Raw genomic sequence first — 12,840 nt, forward strand, 5'->3', positions numbered from 1 at the left:
GCAAATAATACATGAGCTTTTTAATATTTTGGGGTTTTTTAATGCATTCCTTGTGAATTAGAAAATCTATCCAAAGTGGAAGAAACTTTTTCAAATCTGGTATCAGATCAGAGTCCTGCCATTGCACAGCAACGTGGTAAAATTAACATTTTGAGTTTGCTTTCCCCACGTGGAAATCTCTGTCTTCCCAGGGATAGGCTTCCCATGGGGGCACGTGATAATTTAAGGTGCTGGAAGGTTTAGCTGACAGCAAAACATACACTTCTCACTACCATGGCAAGGACAACTACTGACTGCAAAACTCATTCAAAACCGTGACCTTTAAAGATAACTGGCCAACTAACAATGCTAACAACTCCTCCAAAGTCCCTGGAATAGAATTTATTTCCCCCTCTACTCTGCTATCACCCTTTAAGGTTCTGTTTGTAAAAATGGCACAGAGTAGGCAATATTATTTATGCTGATATGGGCCCAATAAAGGAGTGACAGCTAGCAGAAGGAGCCAAGAGGAGAAAGGTATACAAATTAAATATGGATTACTTGACATCAACTTTCACTAATGTATTCAGGGGACTCAAGACTTATTCCTAAGGGATTGAGGCTTGGAGGAGGTTTGTTTGTTTTGGGGAGTTTAGTGGAGAGGGCTGTTATTTGTGTCTGATTACTCTATTGTTGGGTTTTTTGAGTTAAGATTCAGTAACACAGAGCAGTCAGCTTTGAAGGTCACTAGATAAGGACACGACACTAGTGCTTTTCTTCCTGCTGTTTTCCCTTTACAGTGCACCTAAAATAACAACATCATCATATGCTACTTAGTGGAATTGAATCAATTATATCAGATGCTGTGTTGTGCTCAAATACATGAAGCCAAATAATGAGCATTTGGCTTATTGTTCATCCTTTTTAGGAAATTTGGTCTTGTGGGAAATTGACAACCAAAACAAACCACCATGTTATAGCCTGTGGGGAGTGCTTCTGCTCTAAAAATATGATAAATACCATTGTCTTTCTTTGTGGAGGTATCCCCCATTAACACAGGCTACTGTTGATGGCAGGCAAACACAGAAGGAGCCACCTGTAAGCCACACAACAGATTTCTGAACAATATCACTTTTAGAGAGCCAGAAGTATCAGGCCACAGATGGTGCTTTAAAAATCATTACTAGGGCAATTTGTTGCATCTCACCTCAATCTTTATTTTTGCAATTAAGCAATAATATATGCAAATCTGTCACTGAATTTTACAACAGCTATAGTTCTTTTTCACAAAATCCATGGGATCACAATCATAATAATAAAAGATTAATAATCCACATCATTGTCTCTTGAGCTTGCAACGCCTCCTCAGATCAGAGATCAGCTGGACAGTGCAAGTCAATATGTCAGACATCTTGGTCCCTATGGAAGGCTGAAAATAACATCTTTTATTGATGAAGTATGCTGATGGAAACACCCAAGTTACTGAGATGGGAGAAAGTGCTTTAGGTTTTGGACAGTTCCTGGACTCCTGGGACCACTTCAGGGTTTTCACTTCAGTTTTGCTGCTTGCTTGTAGTGCTGTCTTTTAAAAAAATTCCCTGCTTAGAGGATTTAAAAACTTGCTGCTACTCTTTTTAAAGTCAAGCCTCTGGACAAAATCTATGTATGCTATGATCTGAGAGGAAGTCATATACTTATCATCAAATCAACCAAGGTTCCATTGTAATGGTTTCTCAAGCACTTTAGGCACAGGAGACCATACAATCTATTTATTATAGGCTGTCCAAGTGCCCCAGCCAGGTGGGCTACAAAAACTTGGGTTCATTACAAACCTTTTTGCTAATCATTTTCATTCCTCTCTTGTTTTCCATAAAAGAATTTATTCTCTCTAAAACCAGCTCTTTAAATACATACATTTTCTAACACTCAAATCTACATTTGTATTCCAATCCTGTAAGGGAACATTTTGAAAATGAAACGACAGAAAAAAAAATGAGTTGAAAAGGTCATCACATCCCTAAAATTCTATTTCCTTCTGAAATTCTAACAGACAAGTTTTGGACCTGACAGGACAAACCATCTTGTGGTTGCTCCAGGAAATTTTGCAGTCACCACTGCAGCCTGTGAGCCCATTGTAAGCTTGCATGGATTTTCAAAACAAGACAATTCAACTATTTTAGAGTATGGGGGGGAACAAAAGAAAAAACGCACTACTCAAAAGAGAAATCCTAATGTGCTACTGAAAAGTCCTTTCAACATAAACACCAGGAAAATTCTCTAGAAAAGGCTGACTCACTATTTATTTTTTTTAATTGCCATCATTAAAATTATATCTCTATTGCAAGTATTTCTCTTACATGGAAATTAATAGAATCTGCCTTCTCTCAAGCAGAACAAGTAGTTCATTCAGAAAACCTACATAACTTCTAACAGCAATCTGAAATTGTTTATACCAAAGGTTCACACACTTAGGCAGGAATAATTAACTGCTCAAAGCATACAGAGGAGGACATCTTGCTAGGTATCACTTCTGTTGGAAGAATCTGATAGTTACATTGGATCACAAATATTAATTTAATAATTGTTTGTTTTAGTATCATAAAATAAAAAAAGTAGATGTTTATGCCATTTATAGCCATAAACATAAGATGAAAGGTAAGTGAAGTATCTCTATTCAGTGTGAGTTAAGCTAGAATTCCCATCAAGGTATGACATTGCAAGAAAAACCTAGGCCATAGGGAGAGAGTTCAGAGAAGAACAGAGATCAGGAACCTAAAAAATGACAGATATGAAGAAAGACAGACACAGGACTATTTAGCTTGAAGAGATCAATGGAAAGGTACTAGTGAGAGTCTTACTGGATTATGCAAGACTGCTACAAAGAGGAAGGTAGGCAGAAGAATTTGTTCTGCTACCTACTATGAACAGGACATCAAGAAGTTGTCTTAATCACAGGGGAAAAAAAATACTTCATGCTAAACAAAATTTTGAATTAATAAAGATAGTGAAGGACTACAAAAAGTAGTCAATACTTACTACCAGTGGCTCTTGAGAACAGGTTAGACAGACAACTGTCCGGAACACCACCAGAGTACAGGCCCAGACACAGATGACTTCACAGGATTCAACAGCATCTCCTGATTTTCTACATACTCTTTTTCCTATTCAAAGTGTTTTGCAAAACGCATCTGTTATGCATTTTAGCCCATCTTCACTTTTTTGGCTTAAGGTAGTGTAAGTGTTCATTCACTCACTGAAAGCTGTAGCAAGGAGAACCATAGGTGTGAGGACTAAAAAAGCATGCCTAGTTTTAACTGCAATAAAGTCTATTGGATTTAAAATATTATAGAAAGCACCAGAATGTGAGAGGGGGAAAAAAGGAATACAAAAAAATGAAGTAATAACTTAGGAAATACAATCCACTATGAGATTTCTTGAAGGCTAGTAAAGGCCTGAGAATATTCTTGCTAAACCAAAGGTATGTATACTGTGGCTGAGAAACAACACATCAGATTTCTCAGCTTATGCAGGCTACTGTATTTTATTTCTCTTTCAAAAAATTTGAAAAGCTATGTAAATTCTAGAAAGACACGTACCGCATTTGGCACTTGACACTTACATGCACTTACTAATTGTACTTAGGGACTGAAATAAAGGAAGTTAAGAAAGAGAAATTTCAAAAGTGACACAGCAAGAACACAGCAATATTTGTATGCCCTATCCTTCTCTGGGTTCATTTGTCAAATAAATCACTACATCAAACAGATAATCTGACCCCCTTCTCAAAGCGTTTAAGAATTTGTTCTTAACAAATCTTAAGGATTTGGCAGTTCCAGCATTTATTCATGGAAGGAGGAGGTGGCAGAGAAGCAGGAGTAAAGGAAAAGGTTTATCAATGGATAGCACAGTTGCACTATTGGGGGCAGATGGTGCAAATACTTTGGTAATAAATAATTATTTGAAGCATTGCACACAGGCAAGAAGTCTCTGGGACTCTCTCTTAAAAAAAAGCTCTTGCACCACTGCATTGATTAACCTCTTACCAATTATGATACCTACCTTTCTGTAAGAACTAAAAACCAACAGGATTCCTACAGGCTCCACTAGGATGAAGGGCACAAAGTTTCAGGCAACTAGGCACAAAGAACCTGGCAAGTGAATTAATATTACAGCTGGACTGCTACTTAAGCTTATTTTATCTTAAATTTTGCTACATTTTAAGCATAGTTTTGCTTAATGCTTCAAGATAGATGTGTCCACTTGATTAAATAGCCTCTAGGAGTGTGAAATCTTATGGGACTCTGTGCAGTCAAGGAATTATCCATGGTAGAAAAGACAGAAGGTTTCATCCAAAAATATTTTTTCCTCCATTTCTGAGATAAATTGTGGAATGAGGTAACAATTCTAGTTCAATACTATTATCAGCATATGAAACTTCATCTACTTTTGTGAAGGACAGGGTCAAATGACATATTCATAAAGACTGGTAATTTACACCTCAGTCTCACCAATTTAAAGGATGAGTGGGAGGCACAGAATAAGTGAACAGCTTAATTCTACTGCTGGAGCAAATACAGGAACAGCACAAGTGGAATCCTAGAGAGGATGACAAAACCACGACTGTATCTCAGCCAGCCCTGCAGCACATTAGCACAAACCTACTCTCTGTCATGGCTTGTGCCAATACAGCAAGGCACAGAGGCCTCTCCTTCCCTGCTGCAGGGGTGGTGGTGTCTACACCTGGCACACAGGGGGAGGACAGGGCTGATACAGCAAAAGCTCTTTCCTCAGGAGCTGGTACTGGAGGTGACAATGTTTCTGTTACTTACCAGAGACTCATTTGGTGACTGTATGCAGATTGGGTCAGACCATAGGTCTGACTATATCTTTTTTTCTTGCATGAAACGGGAAGAAGAGACAGGGCACTCACCTCCCCTCTCATGAGGGATTTCCCTAAGGACATAGTCAGCAGAGAAAATGCAGTTTATTGAAATGCGTATAAATGTATTTTCTTTCTTCCAGTCCAACCTAGTTGAATGGGTTGTTAGTCACTGTTTGGCTAACCCTGACTTGTGCCAATATGTAAATTAGACTCCCTCCCCTTACTTTAATTCCCTAGAGTGGTATTTTTCTGTGTTTAACTGATTTTGCTACTTATTACTTGGAAAATGAATCCAGACCTGGGTATTTGCCTATGCTAATAAAAATATAACAATGAAATTATAATTTCTAGTGCTAGCACAGTGACATGAGATAAAAAATACAATGAGAGTTCCAAGGTTTACTAATGATGTACTTACGAATTATGTGGACAAACTGTGAAACTGAAGGTTAAAACATCTTTGAATTTTGACCAAAATCAAAATACGCAAAAATCAAATCAAAACCTAAAATGCATCATGCAATACACAATTACTGTACTACACCTGTAGTAATTGCTGAGGCAAGACAGAAGTCTGAGCAGGATCAGCCCAAGCCATAGGACATCAGGCACTGCATTCACCACTTTATTTCCAGGCAGCAGAGCAGATGAAGTCCATTCATAAAATCCTCTACCCAATAAACAAACTTTCTGGACTGAATCCCAACCTTGACTACATTCACCTAGCTTCAATATACCACAGCTCTGTTTACTGCCACTGATTATGGGAAGAAAACATTCAGCCACAACCACACTTCACTAGCACAAAGAATTGTTGAGAAGCAGCATCATTTCTGTTTCTGCAATAGGACTTAACCAGTTTCTCTGAAGTCCAGGATTATCAACCTGCAAAGGAAGAACAACAATACTTTATTTCTTTAGTCAAAACCATACCACTTCTTCAGCTTTCTCACACCAACTTGGCAACAATCTGCTTACATCTACAATACCTGAATGGGCTTTCCTAGCTGGAAAATCCTTACAGATTTAGTGCTTTTCTGAAAGCTCCACTCCAGGCCCTCGATGTATTTCCTTCGCATTGTTAATGCTACTGAAATCAAGGCCACTGGAAACAGTGTGAGCCTGAACCCAGACCTAGTGTAATTGTGCTGAAAAAAAAGCCAAAAAGTAGAAACAATTCCATAACATCTGTGTGGAAGATTTATATTATTATTATCCTCTAGATAATTCTGCAGTGTGATATGAAAGTCAATATATGAAGTGATTTTCAGCTTTTACAGAATTAATCTTAGAGAAATAGCCCAATATTGAAGGTCAATTTTTTTTCTTTTTGGTTAAATAAGCAGGCAGATTAATAGCATTAGAAAAGCCTTGTTTAGGAAACCTAAGTTGACAGTATTTAAAAAACAATATGCTGGATAGACAAACTCAGAGGTGACAGCATTTCTTGGCTGAACCATTTGGTAAATTACAGTGGAAGGTCTTCTCCAGAGTGCAGAGTTTTTGAGAAAGTGAAGCTACACAGTCTGGGAAAAAGAACTGCTGCTACTTACAGACTGCACTATTGGGTGGCAGTAATGAAGATTGGTGATGGAATCTTCTCACTCATCCATACTAAAACTCCAAGTAATATTAAGAGCTTTCAATTTTCTACCCCAATATGTACTTTTCTGGCCTAGCTTGGCCTGGCCTCTATCTCATTAGTGGCCTCCAGCCATTGCAGGGGAAAGCTAGACTTTTTTCACATTCGACCAGGTGTCAACGTGATAGGTATAGAATAGCTATGTAATTAACCCAAATGTGTGTGGAATGAAACAGCCCCATACCTAGACCTCTGTGTGAAACCCATTTCATGATCCATTTACAGCTGAAGTGTCAATATAGACAAAGGAACAGAAAGAACTCAGAAGTACTTTAGTCTGTGTGTGAGTGTCCATGTGAACTTCAGCCAAGGGAGGCTGTGGGGATGTGTGTGCATGTATCACCCCATCAATGCTCTCAATTTGGGACAGTTGAATTGCAAGAATGGGTGGAAGAAGCAGGAAGTCCAGTGCAAATATTCCAGGTTTTCATCATTACTATGATGATCATGCTTCTGTCTATCCCCCCTCAGATGGATTTAGAGCCTACAACCTACAGAGTTCTGTATAGCATCAAAGAACTATAAAGGTTCAGCCGTGTTCTATTACCACTAGAGACATTTCTGTGCAAGCGAAAAACAGGATGGATGGCAGAGAAGAAACACTGTCCACCACCACTAGCATACAAATTTCCCTCACTAATACCAGGGCAGATTGTGTAAATTACCTACCTAGTAAATTTAGTCCCTCAAGTTTACAGTTTGGTATAAACTCTAGCTTGATTAATCATGTAGCAGTTCCCTAATCCTGCTCTGTTCACCCAGAGGATAAGCATTAGATACTAATTTTTAAGGTTCTTTTTTTACAAGCTTCTAGAGGCCCAAGTCCATCTTCAGTGCACTTTATTAGTTTGTTCCTAAAATCCAAACATCTGACTGATTGAAGCAGGTTACAAATGCCCTTGAACCCTTTGAACAATCACAGTATGCTCCTGATTTTGCTTATTTTCACTTCTATCAAGAGCATTAAATCAACAGCTTCCATTATCAACTGAAAATACCGAGTGCCATCCTGGGATCTCAAAGATTCAATTCTCTATACTCTCCTCATACTTATTTTATAACATTCGTAAGAGCTAATTCTTGCAATTCTTAGCTCCCTTTTGATATTTGGTGTTTCACTGTAAAGTCCCAGCTTTGAGACTTTAGCTGGGAGTTTGGTAGCTTAATGGGAAATCTCACCCCTAAATTTGACTTAATATTGTGAATTAAAATGAGTTTAAAGAAAAACTGAGACATAAATCTTAACAGGTTTGGAAAAATAGAATCCAAGTAATTAATAAACAATTACTACTACTTAATAAAGAAAAGAAAAAGGAAAAATACAGCCTTACATCTCTCTTGATTTAAAGTCAGTCTTGTGATGTGATTTGGGGTGTTTCAAACTCTCAACACTAAGAACTGCCCTTTCAATGAATTCACATCCCATGAACTTGGATCCATATTTAAATGCACAATAGAAATTCAAGCCTGAACAGCTAAGTGAATACAGCCACACTGTATTCACACTGTGAAGAGATAAGCTATGAATGAATAGCTTAATTGGACACTTGCAAAATTAACTTGTCAAAAGTAATTACTCTATACATGATCCAACTGGAAATGCTTTATATCATCCACAAGTAGAAAGAATATTTATGCTATTCCTTGGCTTTTAAAAGATACATTTACAATATCCTGATTATTTACTAAACTGCTATCATGCATTTGCAAACCTTTCAAGCATTCTGGTAAAAAGAAACGACAAATTCATTTTTGTTCAGTTCCAAAGAGGTTAGCAGATACACTTGACTATATTTTTATTAAAATTCTAATTCTTTCTTCTCCTTATGTTAGAGTAAAATCATCCTGGCTAGAGGTATATGTTTGTTTTCTGTGTGTAACAATAAAAAAGGATTTAAAATTAAACAGATGGAGACTGGGAAAGACCAGGTAAACATAGTAACACGTAAGACACACAAGCAAGTGTCCATATTTCAAAAGACTGTAAGGGGAAAAAAAAAAAAAAAAAAAAAAAAAAGAAAAGAAAAGAAAAGAAAAAAAAAAACAGACATGCTTTGAAAAAGAGTCCAAGAGGAAGCAAAAATCTCTCCCCCCCAGGACCTGAAAGAAACAGCAAGCTTTGCATAACCCATATAGAAGTAAATAAAATGCTTTCTGAACTAGACAGTTCCCATCTAGTACCATGAGACAGGAGATCATAATTGCAAAACTAGAATGTGTTGATACAGAGATATATTTCTTTCATCCATGCATAGGGCAGCTTCATATCTATTCAAAATAAGGTGCCATTGAATTTCCACCTCACTAGCACAGGAAGCTGTAATCCAAAGTGTGCCTTTGAGGCCTGCTACATCATGTAACCTTCAGATACAGTTGCTACTGCAGGCCTGGCCCAGCAGAAAGATTCTCCTTTACATGCAGTAAAAACACAAGAATTGTCTTGTGTTTTTTTTAGCAGAGTACCCCTTGTCCTACAGATACTACCCTGATGAAAAAGGCTTCCTATGCCATCACTCATGCATTGCCTTAATCTACACAGCAGCAGAAAATGACAGAACAGAGATCAAAAGCATTGTTAGAACAAAAGTCAGCAATGTATTCTTATGCCATTATCATTACTTTTGGCCACTACTGTGAACATCAGCAGAAAGAAAATGCTTCTAAAGAGAAAGCTATGCTACCATACTATAAATGCTAACATCTAGAAAGGAAAGACATATGGCAAAGCTGGAAAGATTGGTCTCTAAAGACCCTTTGGCAAAGTTGTTACTGCAATTATCTAACACATGCTACCTCCTTTGGGTTTGCTTTAGCAATGGTTTGGGGAGTCAAATCCAAACTCTTACTCAAATCCCCCAGAGTTCTGTTTGAACAAATCGTGTAGAAGCAGCCCTTTAACACACTCTATCCTGTGCTGCTGTGAATTCCCTGCACATGCTGCTATTCTGGACAAAGCAAGGAGGAAATACAAACTTCAAAGATTATCCAATGCATTTAAACTTAATGAGCCGCTGCCCCGATATGTGCAAAGCACACAACACTTTTTACATTCTGGCTTCAGATTGCAATTTACTAATCACCTACTGAAGCTGAAGCACCTCAGTCCCAAAGCAGTTACTGACTGATTGGTTAACAGAAGTTTGTACAGAGAGAATTTCACTTCCATAATGGAAGAATTTAATCTAATCTGAGATGAGGAAATCATTTGCTGAAGCACTTCAGTCCCAAAGTAGTCACTGATTGACCAGTTAATAAAAGTTTCTATAGAGAATATTTCACTTCCACAAAGGAAGAATCTAATTTCATCTAATCTGAGGTGATGTTAAAAAAACAAAACAAAACCACCAAAAAAACCCAAACAAAAAACCCCAAACCCAAACAAACAAACACCATGGAAAAACAACACTCACACACACACACACAAAAAAAAAAAAGCCTCAACCCCTCAAACAAACAAAACCAAAACAAAATAACTTTACATACAGGACAAATTTCACATAAAATCAAAAGATACCAAGCCCCAAGTTCTTACCCTCCCCAAAAATGCTTGAACAAGAAAACCAAACCAAATATCAGCACTTAATTATTTTCCTGACCTTTAAAATAATATTAAAATAGTTATTCTACTATCAATCTATTTTATACACTGGCACAGGACTTTAAAACGTCTGTTGTCCACAAGACTGCACAATTATTCATACTTTTTTTCAAAGAATAAGTTGGAAAACAAGACTGCACAATTATTCATACTTTTTTTCAAAGAATAAGTTGGAAAACAAACTGTGATATAATATGTATGAAACACCAAGTTCAATGGGCCAAGTTGTCTGATGAGCAAGGAATAACTCAGATCAATTTTAACATAAGGGACAATTCCCAGGTGAAGTTCACACTGAAATAAAAAGGTTCTGGGTAGTTATCAGCATATTTCACATCAGCTGTGGTTACTGGTGGGTAGCAGTTCACACCAGTCAGCATGAACTGATGGCACCACAGAAAGCCCAAGGACAGAATGAATGACTCAAGAGGAAACCCGTGATTGAAATTTTTTGGCAGTACTTTCCATTAGGACACTAGATACACAAGTAACAAAACAGAAAAGATGTTTGTACTGCTTCTGTGTGTTCTGGTCTGGTTTATACCCAAAGGCTGTCATTTCTCCAGGTTGTCACAATCTGTCTCCACTTCCAGGCTCTCAGCTAATGCCTGTGACTAACACACTATCTTTACCTGGTCCATGGAGAAATCATAATCCATATGCAAATCAATGAGTCTGCAGAAAAGGAAAAAAAAAATCCAAAAACCCATAAAAACCCCCAAACCAACCCAAAACTGCATCAAATTGTGAGACGGATGTTTAATTTCAAGGGTGCTGCCATTCTCAGGATATTTACATTTTTTATTTCACTGTAAGAAAAGTTACCAAGCACATAGGTATGGCATAAATACAGTACAGAGGGGAAAAAAAGCCAGACACATCATAAACATTCTTGTCACTTATTACTGAAAAGCAAAACATAAACCAGATTTTGCTTTGAATGCCACAGGCACAGTGTGAAGATGAAGACAACAGTGCAACTATGCAATTAAAGAAAGAAAAATTTATGTCCCAGAGTGAAAATATCATATCCAGCAGGACAAAGGTTTCAATATGTGTTCTTCAAGCCCACCTGGGTTATACATAACACAATGTATAGGTGCACACATTTGAAGGCAAGGAATACAAAAAGTTTTGAAAATAGCTAGCTAACTCCTAAATCAATCCCAAATAACTAAAACAGAAGTCTGAGCTCCTACATAGGGAAAAAGATAGGGCTATCTCACTTCAGGATCTGCAACTTCGCTCAAAGCTTTTGAACATTTATCTGCAGTATTTTCCTTCATTTACATTTTTGGTGTGGAGAAGTAATAAATCACAAAGTTCCATCTGGACAACAGTTTTAGTTTGCATCCTTATTGCTTTAGACAATTAAAATCAATCCTTAGCATTAAGAACAATACAGGCAGCCCTTAGAAGCATTGTGCTAAGTTGTGGAATAATTTTTTTTAAATATCACCTTTTCAAATTGGCTTCAATCTCATGTTTTAAAGAAATCCCTCTCTTATAAGCAGCAGCTTGACAGAATATAACATTTCAGACTATCTTTAGATTGGTTTTGATTAAAAAAATAATTTTAGACTAAACTAATGACATTATTATAACCAGCTTACTCCCAGCATTACATTGCTTGACAACTCCTTCAAAATATTCCTTCACTTTATTCATGACAGAGAAGTCAATAATAATTGACAGCTCTGTTGAGTCCTAATACCATCTCTTAGTCAGGGAAAACACTTTGATGCCTATTCCCAATTTGACTGTTCAGCTAAAATTTTTCTTCCTTAACAAATTTAGCATAGATCTTTGTGTCTATTTCTTCCTAGGTTGTGCTGTCAGCTGGAATCTTATAACTGAGAATATGAAAGTTCTTGTTTGAGTATCAGTTATGTGAAACTAGATGCTGCTGAAATATTAGATCCATAACTTTTATATATATATATAAAGTCATAGCCTGCAACAAGAGTTATGGCTCTTAATTTAGGAAGTAACAGGCCTCAGACACAACAGCTCTTTGAAAATTATAAGCAGAAGAAGAACACTACACAAAAATGCAATGCAAATGAAACACAAGAATAAATTAATCTCACTTCTACATGCTTTTCCCTCTATTCTTCCTTGTTCTAAATGGACCAAAGTGAAAAAAAAAAAAAAAAAAAAAAAAAAAAAAAAAAAAAAAAAAAAAAGCTAGAAAGGTATTTTGAAGATTTTCTTGTAGATACCAATACAATTAGAGAGAACATACTAGTAAAATTTAGATCAGCTGAAATACTATCAATCACTTTCTTCTGCATAATCATCATAGACAGTCCACAAAATATGTTTATTTGACTTTACTATAGATGATTTAGGCTAGCCTCTGCTGTTCCCAAATGCAGTTTCCATTACTTGAAAAATATACTAAAAAAGCAAACCACTATAACGTATTCCTTATAGACTGAACTATATCTAAGTATAAACCTGACATAGTTCCAGAATTACAACCCAAACATTTAGAAAACATTGTGCATTATAGCAGGTCCAAATCTAATAGACTGATCCCCCTGTAGCTAAATCCTACTGACTTTCAACTAAAAGAAACCAATCCCTAGGCAACTAGAATTATACTAAAGGTAGCATAGGCTCATAATGTAGATTTTCCAACAACTTAATCAAAATGCAATACCAAGACAGCAGTGATATACTAGGAAATCCTCTTATGCCTATAATATTAGAACTTCACACTGGAAAAAATAAGGA

The sequence above is a fragment of the Zosterops lateralis genome (assembly GCF_965231275.1).
Source record: "Zosterops lateralis genome assembly, chromosome: 5".
Lineage (NCBI taxonomy): Eukaryota > Metazoa > Chordata > Aves > Passeriformes > Zosteropidae > Zosterops > Zosterops lateralis.